We start from the raw sequence: 20603 nt of genomic DNA on the forward strand, positions 1-20603 counted from the left end.
AAGTTGCTCTTTGGGTCAGTGGACCGGGGCCATGTATCATTCTCCAGAAGCATGCAACATCCTCAGAGCATACAACGCAGTGAGCTTACATCTCAATTGGCCTTCAGATTTTCACTTTAGGTCAGTTGCCAAGTAAAACTTTCCAATATTGATGGTGCCCAAATCCAAGTATTCCATCTCTTTATCATTTCCCAGCTCTTGCTAGGTCACAGTTGGAATAGTAATGCATTCCTTACAGAGGAACTAGCAAACTCATTGGATGGTTTAGTTGATAACATTTCAGCGTTTACTAAACTTGCAGGAAAGTCAGTGGATGTCCAAAAACTTATATGCAGACCACCATATGAAAGTTCAGAACATAAAAATGAGCCTACTGTATGGTTCCTACAACAGATTCAAAAATCATATCAATCTTCAAAACCTGCGATAAAAAAAAACAACAGATCCTATTCCTGTACAGAATTAGTGTATCAAACAGAAGATGGATGCTCCTGTAAAAAGCTGATTTATTTGGTATCAAATTAGAATGTAAACATTCCAATTTAATTTTTGAAAGTAATCCTGCCATAGAAATATCCTCTGTAAAGTCCATACATCTTTACTTTTGACCCAAACCAATGAGGACAGTAGGCCTACGTATAAGCTAGAAATGAATATTTTCTTGAAACTTAAGTTGTTTGCCTTTCTGGTTGACCTTGGATCAAAATAGAAAAGCAGCCAGTTTTAGATGATTTCCTCCTATCCAACTGTTCACAGTTTACACTTAAATGTAAGATGGCATCAATATCGTTGGCAGTTGGTTTTTATCGACATGATAGCCAATGTTAAGGCAGAAAATTGTGACTATTATTTAAATTAACATTTTTCTGATAAGATGGCTAATGAAGTGTGCATGTCAATCAAAATTAAACAGCCCTGACCCTGCTTGCTAGGATGGAGATCTCACTAAATTCAATGTGCTTTTCTTAGCATGAATTCAGATCAGGTAAATTGAATGCACGTTTATTTCTGACTTGGTGGCAATGCTTACGATGGCACTGCAGGCATTAAATGCCAGTGAAATAAATGGCACAAATAAATGATTGTTATCTAAAGCAAAATAATAAGGAAGTCTATAAAAACGTTTGAAGGTCCAAATTCAGCATATTATTGCAATCCAAAGATCAGAAGAGTTAGTAGGACATTTTGAGCTTATGTCTCTTTACTCAGAAGTTGCTCAACATGCCTTGTAAAATAAAACATTCTACTTGTATTTTGCAGTCCCCGCCAGAAGTTGGCATAATATATCTTTTTTAAAAATCAGAGGGGGGCTTAGTGATTAGCCTTTAGCTATTGTTTGGTTTAATCTCTCCCCGTGTTCCAAGCTTCTTCATATTCTGACGTTGTTTCAACAATCTCTAATTTTGACCTTTGAGGTACATTCCTCCCTCCAAATTTTATATCATAATGTGCTCTGGTAAACTGGGACTATTTTTATTTTCCAGAAATACTCTTTACCCTATTGCCTTTAGCTCTATTGCCAGAACAGTCTGCACAATAGCATTAGTTACTAGTTTAAGTTGGTGACTGCTATGCTAACTTGATAGTTTAAGAATAAGTCATGTCAGAAAACAATATATAAACAATGCTGATCATGAGGATGATATAAAAATGTCAAATTCAGTCTAAACATCTGGCTGACTATGTGACCAACTATAATCACAATAATTTTTGAAAGTAGTTGCCTTTAAAAAAAATCCATCTCAATTCAATTCTAAAATAAACTAATGAATATTCCTTCGTTTAATTCCCTTATTTTAAGAATCATATTATCTACTGACTTGGTAACGGAATTCCTAGAGGCAGTTGAAGCACAGAATCATTCTCTTGGTCCTATAGACCTTCAGACATACAGTTCAAGTTGCCCATATTTTATTAGACAATCTTTAATTGATCAGTTACCTTAGCAACTGTGGTCCAGCTGTTTCAACATGGAGGTTTTAGTAGGTTCTACTTCTGGCCGAATAAGTTAGTCTTTCCTTTAATCTACATACTCCTGCCGTTTTCACCTTCAGGGAGAAATCAAGCTATGTGGGAAGTGTTCGTAAGTCGTCACATACAGAAGTTTGAATGTTCTGGTGCTTTCCTCACCATTCCAAAGAAATTTGTCTGGAAAGATTTGTTTCTAAATCAAGAGGGTGAAAAATGTATGACAAGATGGTGCAGCAAAAAGTTCAAGAACTGTCTTAAAAGCAATGAAGCCAATCCAATCTTGTCAGGGACAAGAAACTCCATTGAAACTGGAGAGTCTAGAAGAGCCGAGTTGATCTCAGTCAAACTTTGTCTGAGTGAAGTTTGCAGGGATTGCCACATCTCTGAACGTTCAACTCATCTTTGGCGGTGTTTAGATCTCTTTAGTTTAGTCCTCTTCTAGGTTTCATTGACATTATGGTTGGCAGGGAAGGAATGCCAGGCTTCAGATTCTACAGTATCAGGCTTCTTTTGCCAAATCCATCATTTCACCTGCCATTTGCTGAAACGGGGTGGAAATGACAGGCAAGCAGAGGAAAAGCTCGGTGCCAGAATTTCAAACAGCAATCAAAATCCTTCGAAAGACCGATAAGGACCGACACTGAATCCAAATCAGCATTGCTTCTTCCTTAGCGATTCTTGAGATGAAGAATTTGTTTTAAAAACATCTCAGCCCCACCTTTCTCTCCCTAGAAAAGTGCAGGAAGAAACGGCACCCAGCTTTTCTTGACGGAAGCACCAAGAATGCAGCGTAACCAAGACCCCTCTCCAGGGGCTCATGGTTTTGTTCTTCACCCCTGGATGCAAATAGAGTCTTCTCAGCGTTGTCTTTAATCAGTTCCATCTGGATCGTCGTTGCCCTTGCATTGCATTTCCCATTTGATTCTCCCTCTGCTCCCTTCGGATTCCAAACTCAAGAGTTCTCTGGAGAATTCTTACTTCAATTCATTTACATCTGAACATCTCTTGCTGGCGAATTCCAGTTCCCCGGCAAAACAACCGGAGCTGTCCTTGGTGCTGGAAGGCAGCGTGCACGTCGTTCTGACTTGTCTCATATTCCCTTCTCCCTCCGCCTCCTTCCCATTTAAAATGTTATGGTCTCTTGAATTAAGAAGATACAGTAATGCCAAAATCTTAAACCGGTTGGTCTCTCTGAATCATTGATGTGTGTATGTGTGTGTCTCCTTGGTAACTAGCTATTCTTATTTGAATTGCACACACACACACACACACACACACACACACACACGAGAAATGCTCAGTTTATAGCTAAAGCAAATACGAAGCATTGTACCCTACGTACATTTTTACAAATGCTCAACCTCTCATTATATTGTGCATTGATTGCCTAGACAGAGGACAGTGATTGGGAGAAGCCCCAATGCTTTGGGTTATTATTTTGGTGGGAAAACAATCTATTAAAGGGAAATGATTTGGGGGAAAAGTAAATTAGATAATCAACTTAAAGCTCCTGTTATAGCAATTGCTATTATTGTTGTGATGACGATGACGACGGCGATGATGATAATGATATTACTTGGACCCTGCCAGATTTGGAATCATAATAGTTTACAAATAATAAGATATTTTGAACTGGGCTTTGAGTAGGAGTGACTGCAGTCTGAAGAGAGTGAATTGTGTGGCTACATTCCTTCCCCCAGGGGAAATAGCAAATTGGGTGAGGAGAAGCTTGCTTAGTAACCCACTTCCTGGGCAATTAGAACACCAGCTGCCATCTCCCTTTTGTGTGGAGTAATCACAGCCTTTTATATACTGAATCCTCGAGGCTGCATATTTGCTTCGTCATTGCTTAGAAGAAACTGTCTTCTCAAATAAGGCTAGTTCAAAGGGAGGTTCAAACCCAATAATTATAAATAGGTGGCATTAGTGTTAGCAAATAATTCTTGTAGAAGAGATTGAAGAATTATCTCTTTCTCTCTCCCTCTCCCTCCCTCCCTCTCTCTCTCTCAAACACACAAACACAGAGCACTGTAGAAGATGTTGGGAGAAAGAGGAACTCCAGCACTACTGAGGAAAGAAAAGTCATAAGCAGGATTCATTCATCTCACACACTTAATCAAGTTTGGGAAAGACCTGATGGGTGAATATGCACAAGCCTGGTTAGTATTAATTTTGATACCTTTTTTTAATCCCTTCATGGTTTAGAATTTGATGAAATCCATGCCCTTTGACTACTTACCCTATTTTCCCGAAAATAAGACATCCCCTGATTATAAACCCAATCGGGCTTTTGAGAGCATGCGCTAAAATAAGCCTCCCCTCCGAAAATAAGCCCTCCCCCAAAATATTTAAATGCAGAGCTGGAAATCAGGTAAGATGGCAAGAGGAGCTCCATCTTGCCCCAAAATAATAAGACCTTCCCAAAAATAAGGCCAAGCGCTTATTTTGGGGTTCAAAAAAATATAAGGCAGGGTCTTATTTTCAGGGAAACATGATAATAGTACAACATATTAGGTGTCATTCAAAAAATGAATTAATTCAGTAACCAGCTGAAACATTGCTCCATTGACCATTTCCATCATATGATAACTTCATTAGGTGTGCATTTATTTATCTGACAGCCAAAGACTCTTCTTTCCTCTCCAACATGGTCTTTCTTTCTTTCTTTCTTTCTTTCTTTCTTTCTTTCTTTCTTTCTTTCTTTCTTTCTTTCTTTCTTTCTTTTTCCTTTCCTTCCTTCCTTCTTTCTTTTTTATTCCTTTCCTTCTAGGAATGGAAGATCAAAAACTGAAGAACCGGAGTTTAATTAATTGAATTATTGGGAAAATTTATTAAAGTTGTCTTTCTCTCTCTCTCACCCGCCCTGACTAATGCTCAAAGTTGCTTCCAGCCAAACAACGATTCCTTTATTAGACATGTGGTCCAAAAATAAAAACACAGCAAACCCCTAGATGCACATGAAATGCACCTTCTCACCCAGAAGATACATAGAAAGAACAATTTCACTGAGCCAAACAATGACCTACTCACTCAACCAGTGGTGGAATTTAAATTTTTTACTACCAGTTCTGTGGGCATGGCTTGGTGGGCATGGAGTGGCTTGGTGGGCATGGCAGGGGAAGGATACTGCAAAATCCCCATTCCCACCCCACTCCAGGGGAAGGATACTGCAAAATCCCCATTCCATTCCCACTTCAGGGGAAGGATACTGCAAAATCGCCATTCCCTCCCCACTCTGGCGCCAGCCAGAGGTGGTATTTGCCAGTTCTCCCAACTACTCAAAATTTCCGCTACCGGTTCTCCAGAACCTGTCAGAACCTGCTGAATAGCACCCCTGCACTCAACCAACTAAAAGAGATTGGGACAGAGACCGAGCAGGAGGAAAGCCCCTCACATTCCAAAATAGTCAGTATTACAAAGCTGGAACACCTGGATTTTAGTGATCTATTACACTTAACAGTCAAAATAAAAATAATAATTGATGTCCCATCTGGAACGTTCTCTGGCGTAAAAGGAAGGTGGCCCAGTAGTGTATCCTGAAAGTCTAATAGAGAAGTTCATTGATTGCTATTTATTTATATGTCCTTTATTGTCGTATAATAACAACTAGCAGATGCACATAAAGGAAAGGTAAAAGAGTAAAAAGGAACAAATTTTGCTACAGAAACAATAATAGCTCTGGGTGCATCCATCAGTCAAAGAATAAAGTTTCAGAACATGGATCTGGATCCCACTACAGTCACAAAGAATACTACTTTCACTTACCCTGGAATGATAGGAGTAAAGGAAAACACTTTATGATATAATTTTCATAAGACGCACTTGACCATAAGACACACTCCCATTTTTGGCCTCCATGCGTCCCATTTTCGGCCTCCACATGCCCCGTTTTCAACCTCTGTGTGCCCTGTTTTTGGCCTCTGTGCGCCCTGTTTTCGGCCCCTGTGCATTCCATTTTTGGCCTCTGCGCACCCCATTTTTGATCTCCGTGTGCCCCGTTTTCAGCCTTTTCAAAAATGGGGCACGCGGAGGCCGAAAACGGTGTGTGCTGAGGCTGAAAATGGGACATGCTGAGGCAGAAAATGGGGCGCACAGAAGTCAAAAATGGCTGAAGGGGGGGCAGAGAGGTGGATGGAGCTTCAGCAATATTCTCTCTATAAGATGCACAGACATTTCCACCCACTTTTGGGAGACAAAAAAGTGTGTCTTATAGAGAGAAAAATACAGTACATTCTGGCCAGGAGTACTGAAGGGAATTGGACAAGCCCATAAGTTGGTTGCACAAACCATTGATTTAAAACTAGTTTGGACAATCACAGGAAGTAATGTAAGGACAATTCTCAAAGATCATCTAGTCTAGTTCTCCATACAGTGCAGGAAGATACACTCTGCTCTCCAGTTTTGAAAGTAACAGACTGTACAGATAGTCCTTGACCTATGACCACAATTGAGCCCAAAATTTCTGTTGCTAAGTGAGACATTTGTTAAGTGAATTTTACGGCCTTTCTTGCCAAAGTTGTTAAGGGGACAACTGCTGTTGTTTAGTTAGTAACACAGTTGTGAATCTGGCTTCCCCATTGACTTTGTTTGTCAGAAGGTAACAAACGGAGATCACATGATCCTGGAACACAATCTTCATAAATATGAGTCAGTCGTCAAGTATCTGAATTTCGATCATGGGGATGTTGCAACAGCCGTAAGTATGAAAAACGGTCATAAGTAACTTTTTTTCAGTGCCGTTGTAACTTTGACTGATCACTAAATGAATGTAAATCAAAGACTACCTGTAGTAGCTGGGCAGATGTATTCCAGGTGTAGCTTTCCTCATTTCTTTGGGATGTAAAGAAGATAGTGTTAGGGAATGGCTATTGCCTAACTGGTTGGGTTGGCAATATATCTAAACCATCAATGCATGGTTGCAGTCAAAATGTAATATATAGCTCTAAGACTGTAATGCTGTATTGCATCATACTGTATTCTGATTGGCTAGTTCTGTAGCCAACGTACTTAAGAGGAGGCTTGAATCATGGCTTGTTTTTCTATTATTACATTATTATTGCTACCTCTGCTCCTCTCTGCCTGTTCTCTCTACATGATCACTGATTGATCATTGCTACTTGTTGTTTTCTACTGTTTTACTGATTGTTTTGCTGCTGTACTTATTCCTGTTGCAATTCTAAAAAGAACTGTTTTATTGCCTATGACTACAACAACTGGTAAGAAGACTTTGTTCTTGGACTATCCCTGGATTGACAATTTAACTATATTTAACTGTGTATGACCTGGATTGTTTATTGGACTTTGCTTTGTTTTTCCTAAAAGTAAAAGAATATCACAACTCAGTGTGTCTGTGTATTGACAGTGCTTATTCACAATCACTCTCAGCCGTTTTCTCATGTGCACAACCTGCAATTCAAGGGTTACTCTGTGCATATTCCTTAACAGATAGTAAAGATAAGTTAACGTTTTCTGGTGAGACATTAAATTCTAGGACTGGAATGTCTTCACAAAAATGTTTGCCACACAAGATACCAGCCATGCCACCTCTGCCTTGGCAAAATGACCTGTAGAAGATTTCAAATATGCTCTTCAAATCCAGGTAGGTGCAAATAGGACAAGACATTTTAATTATTTTTTCACAAGTTAAGAATTGTTTCAAATATTTTGGCCATGTATCAGTCATACCACACTGTTCCAGTTAAAAAACCAATCTTGCATCTGGATTTTGATATCTGTTAGAAAGCAACCGCTGCTAGCACCATCACCAGATTCACAGAGACATAGTAAGATGAGTTGTGATTGAAATATTGGAGAATATTAGCTTTCATTTTTGTCAAGCCATCACGTTTTTAGACTGAAATACGTGTGTGGACTGCAACATTTAATAAAGGAACAATGGAAAAGAAATGACAAGAAAACATATTCACAAGGAAGAAGACAGCAGCTCATTTTAAAAGTATGAATGGTGTGAAGTTATCTTTCCACTTCAGATAAAGGCCAGATGGAAAAGCTTTTTTAATTATTTTTGGAAATCACATTTAGCATTGGACGGGTTGGTACATTAGTATTGCTGAAAGCAAGTCTATAATGAATTCCAGCTTCACAATATTTTTGCTCTCTGATAGCAGGGCCATTGTAGGTTTTTTTTAATGTACAGTACAACTGGTAGATTGAAAATATAGGTGGTAATGAAGTTTAGTCTAGGGCAGTGATGGCTAACCTTTTTCGGACTGAGTGCCCAAAGCGAGCATGCCTGAACCCCCAAAATGCAATGTGCCCCCCTATGCATGTGCCCTGCCTTCCCACACATATGCGGCAGAGACCCGAAAGCCAGCTGGCCGGTGGGAGGCGCGTGCGCATGCACGGCAAAGCTGAACTGGGGTGACGGCTCACGTGCCATCAGAGAGGGCACTGCATGACCCCTTTGGCACACATGCCATAGGGTCGCCATCATGGGTTTAGGGCAGTGGTGGGTTCCTCCCGGTTCGGCTCGGTTCTGTCGAGCCGGTAGCGGTGACGATATGATGTCACCGAACCGGTTCTCTTTGTTTGGGAGCTGGGCCCTCCGCCCCCCCATGTTATTCTTACCTTTTATTTGGCTCCACCCCCAATCTATTGCTGCCTCCTAAGTCCCAGCTGATCGGCTAGAGGGAAAAAAACTGTTTAAACTCTTTCCGCGGGGCTTCAAAGGGCCACCCTACAGCTGATCAGTGTTAAAAGACAGTGTGGTGGTAGACCCGTGCTCCAAAAACAAATGAGTAGACCAGTGCCTGCAAAAATAAATGGGTAGACAGGTGCCTCCAAAAACAAATGAGTAGACCGATGCCTCCAAAAACAAATGGGTAGACCGGTGCCTCCAAAAACAAATGAGTAGACCACTGCCTCCAAAAACAAATGAGTAGACCGGTGTCTCTAAAAACAAATGAGTAGACTGATGCCTCCAAAAACAAATGAGTAGACTGGTGCCTCCAAAAACAAATGAGTAGACTGATGCCTCCAAAAACAAATGAGTAGACCGGTGCCTCCAAAATCAAATGGGTAGACCGGTACAGCTCTGCAAGCAGTTAAAAGCCTGGTAGACCAGTAGCTCTGCCAAATCCTAAAGAATTGTCACATGACCATCAAGTCATACCCACAAAATAAGCCACGCCCACAGAACTGGTAGTAAAAAATGTTAGAACCCACCCCTGGTTTAGGGGTTAAGGCACAAGGCAAGATATTAGCAGACTGTGAGTTCTAGTCCTGCCCTAGGCATGAAGGCCAGTTGGAAGAATTGGAGACAGTCAGTTGTCATCCCACAACACCAGGCTCAAGGGACAGGCTGGTCGGTCAATTTCTGTTACAATCAAGTGGATCGACTTTTGGTTGATAGGAAAAAAGCAGATCTTGAATTTGTGGGAAAAATACGAGGAAGGAAAAAAAGAAGATAAATATTTCTTCCATTCATGTGCTCCAAATCTTAACTTACACTAACGGCTGACTGGCTTAAGCTTCAATAACTAGGTACCCTTCAGACTGAATAGAGGGCAGTTATTAGTTTTCCTATTCACTGGAGAAAGCAATTACAATTATGTTGGCAAGAGTTAGCAGTAAAAGGAAACCAGGCCATCAAAAACATTGATAGCTGGACATCATCAAAGCTGACACCAATCAGACCATAGAAAAACTCAAACAAGCAGTGCAAGATCAGAAGACGTGGAGAGGCCTGGCCCATAGAATCGCCAAGAGCCAGACGTGACTGAATGGACAGCATCATCATTATCATTATTTTTCCTACCTATCTGCCATGTGTATCTGCATTTGTGAATATACACTAACAAATAACCTCTCTACCAGGCAAGGAAGAGGAAAATGCATATATGGGAAAGAATTATAATTGAATGATAGATCATGTGATTTTACATCACCTGAAACCTTGACAACTACTCCAATAAGGCAAGGGGAACAGTATCAGAATGGACTAGTTTTCATCTTTCAATCTAGTTGCATTGAGGCTTCAATTTTCTTTGAAGATGCTATCGAGAATTTCTTGAAGTTCTACTGCTAGGTTAGGAATTCTGGGAGTTGATGCTTCAGGAGTCTCTGTAGTCTACTGTAGACCAAAGAGCTGTGGTGGCGCAGCGGTTAGAATGCAGTACTGCAGGCTAATTCTGCTGCCTGCCGGCTGCCTGCAATTTGGCGGTTCAAATCTCACCAGCTCAAGGTTGACTCAGCCTTCCATCCTTCCGAGGTGGGTAAAATGAGGACCCAGATTGTTGGGGGCAATATGCTGACTCTGTAAACCATTTAGAGAGGGCCGTAAAGCACTGTGAAGCGGTATATACGTCTAGGTGCTATTGCTAATATATTCAACCTTGATGGCTGGACTCCCAGAATTCTCCAGTTGAAGTTGAATTGAAGTCCAGGCATCTTAAAAATGCTAAGTTGAGAAACACTGGTCTAGATGACCCATGTATCTTACTTGGTTGAAGAGCATCTCAGATATGCATCCCTGTATACTGCACGAGTCAAAAAGAGGACTGTGAAAGTATTTTCAGACCCCTAGCATCCTGGACATAAACTGTTTCAACTCCTACCCTCAAAATGACACTATAGAGCACTGTACACCAGTACAAGTAGACACAAGAACAGTTTTTTTCCAAACCCCATCACTCTGCTAAACAAATAATTCCTCAACACTGTCAAAGTAGTTACTAAATCTGCACTACTATTAATCTTCTCATCGCTCCTATCACCCATCTCCTCCCACTTATGACTTTATGACTGCAACCTTGTTGCTGGTATCCTATACACTGTTTCCTAATATGATTTGATTGCTTATTTGTTCCCTATGTCTATCATTAAATGTTGTACCTTATTATTCTTGACGAATGTATCTTTTCTTTTATGTACACTGAGAGCGTATGCACCAAGACAAATTCCTTGTGTGTCCAATCACACTTGGCCAATAAAGAATTCTAGTCTGTCTGCCTGTCTGTCTGTCTGTCTGTTTGAATCCTGTTCCTGTTAGGGATGAGATTTTAGTTATCTAACTTATTGCTAGCGCGATGCTTTGTGAGTCTTGCACCTGCCTGTGCTGTCTGATTTTTTTCTCCCCCTCCACTGTAACCCTGCGAAAGATTTGGATATATGGTCATCTTGAGAGATATAAAACAAATGTGCTCCCAGCAGTAAGTAAAAAAGTAAATACTGTACCTTTCTGTATATATACTCCATATGTCAAATGCTGGCTCCTACTCCTTTTTTGTCTGTCAATAGTGTCAGAAATGTTTTTGCCTGCCACGGATATAATCGATTTGTGCTATATCCTTGTTGGGATTATGGCATAAATTCACAGAGGTAACTGTCAACTATTGATTCATATCCCTAGCACATTTGTGGGGGGGAAAAACCCCAGCAGAAGTAGGCAAATATAATCGACCGGTGCAAAAAACTCACTAGTGGACAAAACATTTTGGTGGGCAAAAAACTTAGTTTACATTGTTGAGATTAATACAGTACCTTGGTATTCAACTGGTTTGAAAGTCATTGAATTTGGTACTCAATGCATTTTGAGATTAAAAAATTGGCCCAATACCCATTGTTGTTTGGTACCCTAGAACTTGTCGGTGATGGCTGCCTTGTGACTCAGTATTAATTATTTTTGGTACTCATTGTGCCTCCCGGAACCAATTAATGAAGAGTACTAAGGTACCATTCTATTTTTAGAAAACTCCAGGACAAAAGAGGAAATACTTTCCACATTTTTAACACAACAGAATTGGCCTTAGAATACATGAGGATCATCACCATCTATAAGATGTCCAAAAAGATTTTATAAAATAAGGCATCATTACTGTTCTCATCGCAACTATTTTCAAACATAGCTTAAAAAGCAGAATCGTTTAAATAAAAATGAGAAGGCAGAAGGCAGGAGGGAGGTGGTATCCTGGAGACTAGAATAAGTGTCTTTGTTGCCTGCAGAGAGCAAGTGGTATTGGGGCCCTTGTCAGCCCTTTTAGAAAATTATCAGTTTGCTTGCTGAATTTTTGATGGAAGATGAACAGTGGAGGAGATGAATATGTTTGAATGGATGAAGGTAATGACTACCTGAGATACTGTGGAGAGTAAGAGAGATGATCTTGATGGACATGTGCAAGAACCGTTGCCTAGGCAGAAGGATCTGAAACTTCTAAAAAATATAACACTGAGAATGACTCAGGCAGATATCTCTCTAATTCACAGGAATATAAGAAGAGAAAGGAGATACTGCACAATCAGAATTGCAAGATTTGGTTAGCAGAATTAGTTAAACTTATATATATATGCCACGTCACAGTGCTTTACAGCCCTCTGTAAGAAGTTTACAGAGTCAGCCTATTGCCCCCAACAATCTGGGTTATCATTTTACTGATCTTGGAAGAATGGAAGGTTGAGTCAACCTTGAGCCGGTGAGAATCGAACTGCTGGCAACCTTGAGCCGGTGAGAATCAAACTGCTGGCAGTTGGAAGAATTAGCTTGCAATACTGCACTCTAACCACTGCCCCCACCACGGTTATTATAGCTAATCTCAATAAGAATAGTTTTAGCCTTTCTGTGGAGCTGACCTTCTGGTTGGGTCTACCTAGTGGGACCGACAGATACTTTGTTTCTAAACAGTATAGTCCAGGGGGGATCCGGCCTGCAGGGTGCTTAGATCTGGCCCCCGGGGCTGCCCTGGAAACAGCGAAGGACTGGTCTGCAGTGCTTCTGCCATCAAAAACGGAGCTCAGGAGAGCTGCGCGCGGCCTTCTCAACCTCCATTTTCACTGGCAGAGGGTTGCAGGAGACCATTGCAGCTGAAAACGGAACTCGTGAGGGCCACAGGCAGCACTCCCAAGCTCTGTTTTCGCTGGCAGAGGGTTGCAAGAGGCCGTCAGAGCTGAAACAGAGCTTGGGAGACCATTTTTGCTGGCAGAGCACTCAGACCACCACAGGTGTTCCCAACATGAGTGACGTCGCGCTGGCTACACCCACTCTGGCCATGCCCCCCCCCAGCCCCATAAGGTCATACACAACCCTGATGCAGCCCTCAATGAAATTGAGTTTGACACCCCGGTGTAGTCTGTTTACCAAATTCTGGTCTCATGAACTCACCTGAGGACAAGAGGAACTTTGGCCAAATCTGGTGCTGGCAGGACCAGCAAGAAGAAACAATCATCAACCAATCAAGAGACAGCAAAGACTTGACCTTGACTAAGAGACTCTTCCACCCAGCCTGCAAACACGTTTTTTTAACATTTGTATTATATGTATTTTATTTGGCTGTTCACCGCCCTGAGTCCTTCGGGAGTAGGGCGGTATACAAATTCAATAAATAATAATAATAAAATTAAAAAAAAAACACCAGCATTAGAGAAGGAGACAACAGAAGGCAGAATTGCAAAGGAGAGCTTGGATACACCAGGAGCCAGCAGGCCCAAGCCAAGTAAATCTGTGAGAACAATAGGACCAGCTGTGCTAAGATGGAGTTAGAGGCAATTGCTGATTTAAACAGCAGGGTTCCCAGAAGAAAACTGTGGAGAATGCCTCATGCCAATTGCTGACCTGAAGATTTTGTTGCTTACTGGACTGCGTCCTGAAATTGTGACCTGGTCTTTGTCTGAATTAAAGTCTCTTGCCTTTGTATGCGGTCTGTCTGGTAAGAAAGCCTTTGACTGAATTTATGATCTGGAACATAAGCCAAGCATTTTAATTGCCACTGAGGAGAGATAAGCACTTCAAGATCTGGACACTGTTGGAGGTCAATGTCAGCACTTAGAATTCAAAATAGAATCTAGAATAATAGAGTTGGAAGGGACTTTGGAGGTCTTCTAGACCAACCCCTGCTGAAGCAGGAGACCCTATGCCATTTCAGACAAATGGTTGTCCACTCTCTTTTTGAAAGCCTCCAGTGATGGAGCACCCACAACTTCTGAAGGCAAGTCGTTCCATTGATTGTTCTCACCATTAGGGAATTTCTCCATAGTTCTAGGTTGCTTCTCTCCTTGGTTTCCATCCACTAAAAAGTCTCAGAGTTGCTGAATTGGTTGGGTTCATAACTCGGAACCTTGACAGTTTCTTATCTTGTCTTTGTAGGAGCCCCTCAAATATTGGAACACTGTTATCATATCTCCCCTAGACTTTATTTTCATTAGTCTAGACATACCCAGTTCCTCCAACCATTCTTCATAAGTTTTACCCTCCAGTCCCCTAATTATTTTTGTTGCTTTTCTCTGCACTCTTTCCAGAGTCTCAACATATTTTTATATTGCAGTGATCAGAACTGGATGCAATATTCCAAGTGTGGTCTCACTAAGGCTTTCTAAAGTAGTATTAGAACTTCATGTGATCTTGATTCTATCCCTCTATTAAGACAGCCTAGGATTGCACTGACTTTTCTGGCTGCTGCCACACACTGCTGGCTCATATTTAAGTGATTGGTTCAGTGAATGAATTAGTAATCCATGATCTGAGCGCTCTGAGCCTGAGTATTCTCTGTGTGAGCCCCAATCACTTCTGAATGATGGCTGCATCCCACATGAAATGATTGATGTGTGTCATTGTTAAAATAATGGAGTCTTACAGTTTTGTGTTGATTGGTGACCTTTCCCCATCTGCCTCAAGGCTCTTGTCCTTGGTGCTGAATGAAGAGTAGTGTCAGGGTTCCAAGTAATGCACCCATCGCAAACAGAACTCCGAGGCAAGTTGGTTCCTCAAAGAACAGTTTTATTTGGAGATATCATCTTGGCACAAACTGGTGGAAATCCAACTCTGAAAGTTCCCATGCTTTCCACCACCTTAAAAATAAAGGTTTTCTGTTTTCTCAAAATAATAAATCACATTGTTCAATCTGGATGCTGGGTGGTTGCTTGGTTGCTCTCTCCTCCTCCTCTGGCTAGCCAGCCATTGGAATGTCTCTGACTCATAAGAGAACTATTTTGTTTTGGCTACAAAACCCCATCTATCTCTACCCTCCCCCTTCAACTCCAGGCTGTTTCAACCTGAAGCCATGTGAAAAGAAACCCCCGATAGAAACAGAAGCCCCAAAGAAAAGAAAACGGCCACAGTGTTAGGATATGGTTTGAGCCTAACAAGTTGTCCAGGCAATATATGTGCTCTACACTCTGCTGGTTGGTAACACAACAACTATATCCTTAACACACAGCTAGGGCAGTTTCAGGCTTGTCAAGTAGGGTGCTTCTCCTTGTTTCATGTATTCATGTATTTGAAAGCAGGCTAAAGGCTACCAGGATTCAGAAATTTGGGGAATGCTTTTCCAACTTAAGCTAGGAAAGTCCGTGCTAAAGAAATCCATTGTGTACAATATCAACTAATGTTGGCAATGAACAATTTCATGTTGAACACGCCATATGTTGGAGCAAACCGCTGAACGAATGAGCCTGTGAAGCACCTTCCTAAACTGCTAGAAAAAGCTGCAGGATCCAATCAAAAGCTAATTTCTTTGGTTGCCATACTTCTGAATTGCTCAATAACCTCAGTTGCCTTGATCGGATACATAGGAGTTAGAAACAAAACAAAGCAATATTAGAGTCAGTAATAAAAAGAGCACAATGGATGAACCATCAGTACACCCTACTGCAGCTAGTTGCACAGATTCTGGAGGCCTCAAAACCATTTTCCCGCTATTATTCACTGCAATAGCTATTATAATCCCAGCATAAACACGTTTTGAAATGAGAATAAATGTTAGGGTGGAAAAAATACCCAAAAGGAAATCTTCTATTGCCGGGTCTTTGCTCTTGGCATATAGCAGTGACACTGATTTATTAATATGGGAAACAGCAGGGAATATTTAAACCTGCCCTTATTTTTTTTAAAATTTCCCTAGGGGGGAAAAATGGTTTATAAATCTTTTAATAGTGAGTTTATGAACAATTCCCCCTTCTTCCCTCCTTCTTTTCTCTTTCAGACGAATATTTGTGTTGCTATTTGGGGAAAATAGCAAAAGGTGGCAGTGGCTATTTATATATCTCAGATCTGTGTTCATCCCAGGTGCCATTCAGATGGTAAACAATTGGTTCAGATTGCGTCGCTTGGGAATTTCTTCCACATTTGAAAAAGGACATTTCTCTTTCAAAGTACATTTGATTTCCCCCCCCATCCCCCATTAATGGGAGATTCTTTTTTTCACATTCATTAACATCTTCAACCCTGTTTTATTTTTTTACCGGTGCCCACTCATCAGTCTCAGATAAACACACAGAGATGTTTAGGGGGAGCAACAAAGAAATGCTTCGGCGAACATTTTTATGAATTGGACCTCCTGGAGGGCAAATTTCATGCCTGCAATAAAGTCAGCCTCCCCCATTAGTTCCTGGTGATAAATTCCATTCATCTTTAGGGTGAAAAATAATATATATGTTTTAGCTAAATCCCAGAAGGCAAGCCATGTTTAATGTGCTAATCAATGCCGTAGGAAAAAAACCTCCCTGAAAATATAGAAAAATTGCCAGGGGTGAACAGGCGGCATGAATTCTACAAGGAAAAATGTGAAGGAATGATACAGAAGGTTGCAAGAAAAATACTTTACGGGTCAGGATATAAATAGGTACTAAATGCTTGTTGTTTTGTTTTACTATAACCAAGCTGATTCAGGCTTTGGTGAATGAGATGTTTGCCCCAGGCATTCCCAATTGGGTTTCTGCCAAATTGGTGGTGGAAATGTAGCAATAGCAATAGCACTTAGACTTATATACCACTTTATAGCCCTCTCTAAACAGTTTACAGAGTCAGCATATTTGCCCCCCAACAATCTGGGTCCTCATTTTACCGACCTCGGAAGGATGGAAGGCTGAGTCAACCTTGAGCCTGGTGAGATTTGAACTGCCAAATTGCAGGCAGCTGGCGGTCAGCAGAAGTAGCCTGAAGTACAACACTCTAGCCATTGCACCACCACGGCTCAGATAGGTAGATAGATGATAGATTAGATAGATAGATAGATAGATAGATAGATAGATAGATAGATAGATAGAAAGCGTATAGCACTTAGACTTATATACCATTTCACAGTGCTTTACAGCCCTCTCAAGCAGTTTACAGAGTCAGCCTATTGCCCCCAACAATCTGGGTCCTCATTTTACCCACCTCAGAAGGATGGAAGGCTGAGTCAACTTTGAGCCAGTGAGATTTGAATTGCCGAACTGCAGCTAGCTGTCAGCTGACATAGTCTCCAGTGCTGCACTCTAACCACTGCGCAACCTTGGCTCTAAGTGTGAGGACCTTAGAGTGCGAGTAAATCATTTTTTCAGTGCCACTGTAACTTTGAATGGCCACTAAATGAATGGTTGTAAGTCGAGGATTACTTGTATAGTAGTTGGTTTTTTTTTCACTTCCCACCTACCGTGTTTCCCCGAAAATAAGACCCTGTCTTATATTTTTTTTGAACCCTGAAACAAGCGCTTGGCTTTATTGCCATGCACTCAAAAGCCAGATTGGGTTTATTATCAGGGGATGTCTTATTTTGGGGGAAACAGGGTAGTTTACAATCTTGACCTGTCCCAGTGATCCCTGATCCTAATATTAGAAAGGTTTGACCCCACTTTGCTGTAGTGGATTTAATGTCTATCTCTAGCTTTGAACCTGATTCTTTCTGACACGGGAAAAAAACAAGGAAGAAAAATAAACAAACCTTCTTACCTAAAAGCTCTGGCCTTCTAATCTACCAGATTAAAAATAAACAAATTCATTTATTTCTGCCAAAGGAGACTTAAGACTCTAATTTAGGAGAACGAGCTGATGGCAGCTTATTAAAGAAGTATACTAGCTGCAGTAGCCATAAGAGCCACCTCGGAAGGATGGAAGGCTGAGTCAGTCAACCTTGAGCCAGTGACATTTGAACTGCCGAACTGCAGCTAGCAGTCAGCTGAAGTAGCCTGCAGTACTGCATTCTAACCACTGCACCACCTTGGCTCCTAGTCTGGAGTTGTAGGAGAGAGGGGCTTTTTCCCAGAAGGCAAAGACACAGCGGAGCTTAGAATGACTGATGGGCAGGAAGAGGGCAAGGTCAGACTCTCCCTAGCAATTCACAGGGCATATCTATAACTATGAAGCTAATTGCTTGAGTCTGGCAAGATTCTGTCTGTAGGTGAACAACAATAAAGAAGCTACTCAAAAGTAATTTGTTAGTGTCCTTCTTGGTTCCTTGGGCTTTGCCTTTAAGCTTTGTCAGACTCAGCCAACAATCTGCATTGCTATTAGATATGCTTGGTGAATTGCTAGGGATTTTCTGCCCATCAGACATTCCAAGCCCACACGACTTGAAGATACCGATCTTGAAAAATACAGGAAATAAGACGAAGGTTCTAATTTCCAGGCTTCCTTTATAATTTTATCTAAAATAAATTAAATGTATAATATAGTGCAATATTAATGCAATATCAGGGGTTTTCAGTTCAATTGTATAGAATGTGAAGGATGTGTGTTTGTGTTTTATTTTTATAGTTATAATGTACACTGAAGATGGCATTTAATTTTGTTATACGAGGTGCAATCAGGGGTGGGTTCTGCTTACCTTTACTACTGGTTTGCAATGGGGCTGCGTAAGCTTGCTTTGCTCCTGCGCTTGCGCTTCTGTACATGCACAGAAGCTTCCGGATGACGTCAGGGTTGGTGGGCGGAGCCTCCCATCAGTTTTACTACCGGTTCTATAGAACTGGTCCGAACCCACCACTGGGTGCAATGATACTAAACTAAACTAAACTAAACTAAACTAAACTAAACTAAACTAAACTAAACTAAACTAAACTAAACTAAATGCTGCACGTATTCGTTCAGAATCAGTGGTGAAAATAAAAAATTTTTACTACTGGCTTTGTGGGTATGGTGTAGCTTGATGGGTATGGCTTGGTGGGCGTAGCAGGGGAAGGATACTGCAAAATCTCCATTCCCACCCTACTCCAGGGGAAGGATACTGCAAAATTTCCATTCCCTCCCCACTCCTGGAGGAAGGATACTGCAAAATCTCCATTCCCACCCCACTCTGGGGCCAGCCAGAGGTGGTATTTGCTGGTTCTCCGAACTACTCAAAATTTCCGCTACCGGTTCTCCGAACTGCTCAAAATTTCTGCTACCGGTTCTCCAGAACCTGTCAGAACCTGCTGGATTTCGCCCCTGCATGGAATCTAACATGACAGGTACAGGCCAGAGAAACAATAAGGATGCAAAATCTGAAAAGGAGCATTAAACTGAGATTTTTAACTAAGCATTTAATTATTCAAAGCCAACTGATGCTAATTCCTTTTTCTTTTTGCTATTAAATAGCCTTTCAGCTCTGGATTAAAATGGTTTTAGCCCACTGCTAAAATGACTGTCACAGAGATACTTAGGAAGAACAGAGCTATCTTATCTTGCATCAGACTTTGGTTCATCCAGCCTACAGGACATTAGGCATCTCAAACCTAAACATGATTTAATTATGGCAATAAATAAATAAATCCCCATATGATTTCAATAAGCTTTAATGCACCCAGATAAGCAGCTTCTCATATGACTTTAAAATAAAGATGCCTATGAGTTGAGCTTGATTCTTAGCAAACATTGGCTGATCTCAGAAATGATAAACAGGATTTGATTTGGGTGGTTTATGCGTGAGAACCTACTAGGAAATTCAGGATTGTAGGACAGACTGATAGGATGAAAACATATTAGGTAAAGATAAAGGTTCCCCTCACACATATGTGCTAGTCGTTCCTGACTCTAGGGGGCGGTGCTCATCTCCGTTTCAAAGCCGAAGAGCCAGCGCTGTCTGAAGACGTGTCTGTGGTCATGTGGCCGGCATGACTCAACGCCAAAGGCGCACGGAACGCTGTTACCTTCCCACCAAAGGTGGTCCCTATTTTTCTACTTGCATTTTTTACGTGCTTTTGAACTGCTAGGTTGGCAGAAGCTGGGACAAGTAATGGGAGCTCACCCCGTTACGCGGCACTAGGGATTCGAACCGCTGAACTGCTGACCTTTTGATCGACAAGCTCAGTGTCTTAACCACTGAGCCACCACGGCCATAGCATATTAAAGGATGGTAAACTCTTCCCAAAATATGGACATTTCTCCAAAATCACAAGACTGAAGGTTGACTTGAAGGAGATTTTTTAAAAATATATGTGTAAAACAGAATAATAGAATAGCAGAGTTGAAGGAAACTTGGAGGTCTTCTAGTCCAACCCCCCCCTACTCAAACAGGAGACCCCATACCATTTCAGAAAAATGGTTGTCCATGTCACTGTGTTTTTGTATTTACCAGATGAGCTCACATTTCTGGACTGTCAGACTTTCCCTAGCTTGCCAAGTCCTTATCTCTGATCCACTACGCATGTCCACATTCCTTCACTTTCTTCTTTTTTTCTTTGTTCTCCTGGCAAGAGGTCCGGCCGCAGAGAGGTGGCCGGCAGGAATGTTGCCAGAATGTAACTATTTTTTTTTTTTTTAGTTTGATTTATATGCCGCCCTTCTCCGAAGACTCAGGGCGGCTTACAATGTGCTCAGCAATAGCCTTCATCCTTTTTGTATATTTATACAAAGTCAGCTTATTGCCCCCACAACTGGGTCCTCAATTTACCTACCTTAGAAAGGATGGAAGGCTGAGTCAACCTTGAGCCTTGGCGAGATTCGAACC

At 41.3% G+C, this 20603-nt stretch overlaps 1 protein-coding gene across 3 annotated transcripts in view; it reads right to left on the minus strand.

Annotated features, from left to right (window-relative positions):
• KCNMB2 (potassium calcium-activated channel subfamily M regulatory beta subunit 2) overlaps positions 1-20603 on the minus strand; it is a 330212-nt gene that overhangs the window by 175559 nt on the left and 134050 nt on the right. Inside the window, exon 1 of one of the 3 annotated variants that reach the window (XM_034438943.3) lies at positions 1942-2036. The exons of the other annotated variants lie outside the window; for them this stretch is intronic. The gene's annotated coding sequence lies outside the window, so the exon portion shown is untranslated. Of the gene's footprint in view, positions 1-1941; positions 2037-20603 lie in introns of those variants that run through there. 3 annotated transcript variants of the gene reach the window in all.

Source organism: Pantherophis guttatus, chromosome 6 (genome assembly GCF_059756535.1).
Source record: "Pantherophis guttatus breed Tessera chromosome 6, ASM5975653v1, whole genome shotgun sequence".
Taxonomy (NCBI): domain Eukaryota; kingdom Metazoa; phylum Chordata; class Lepidosauria; order Squamata; family Colubridae; genus Pantherophis; species Pantherophis guttatus.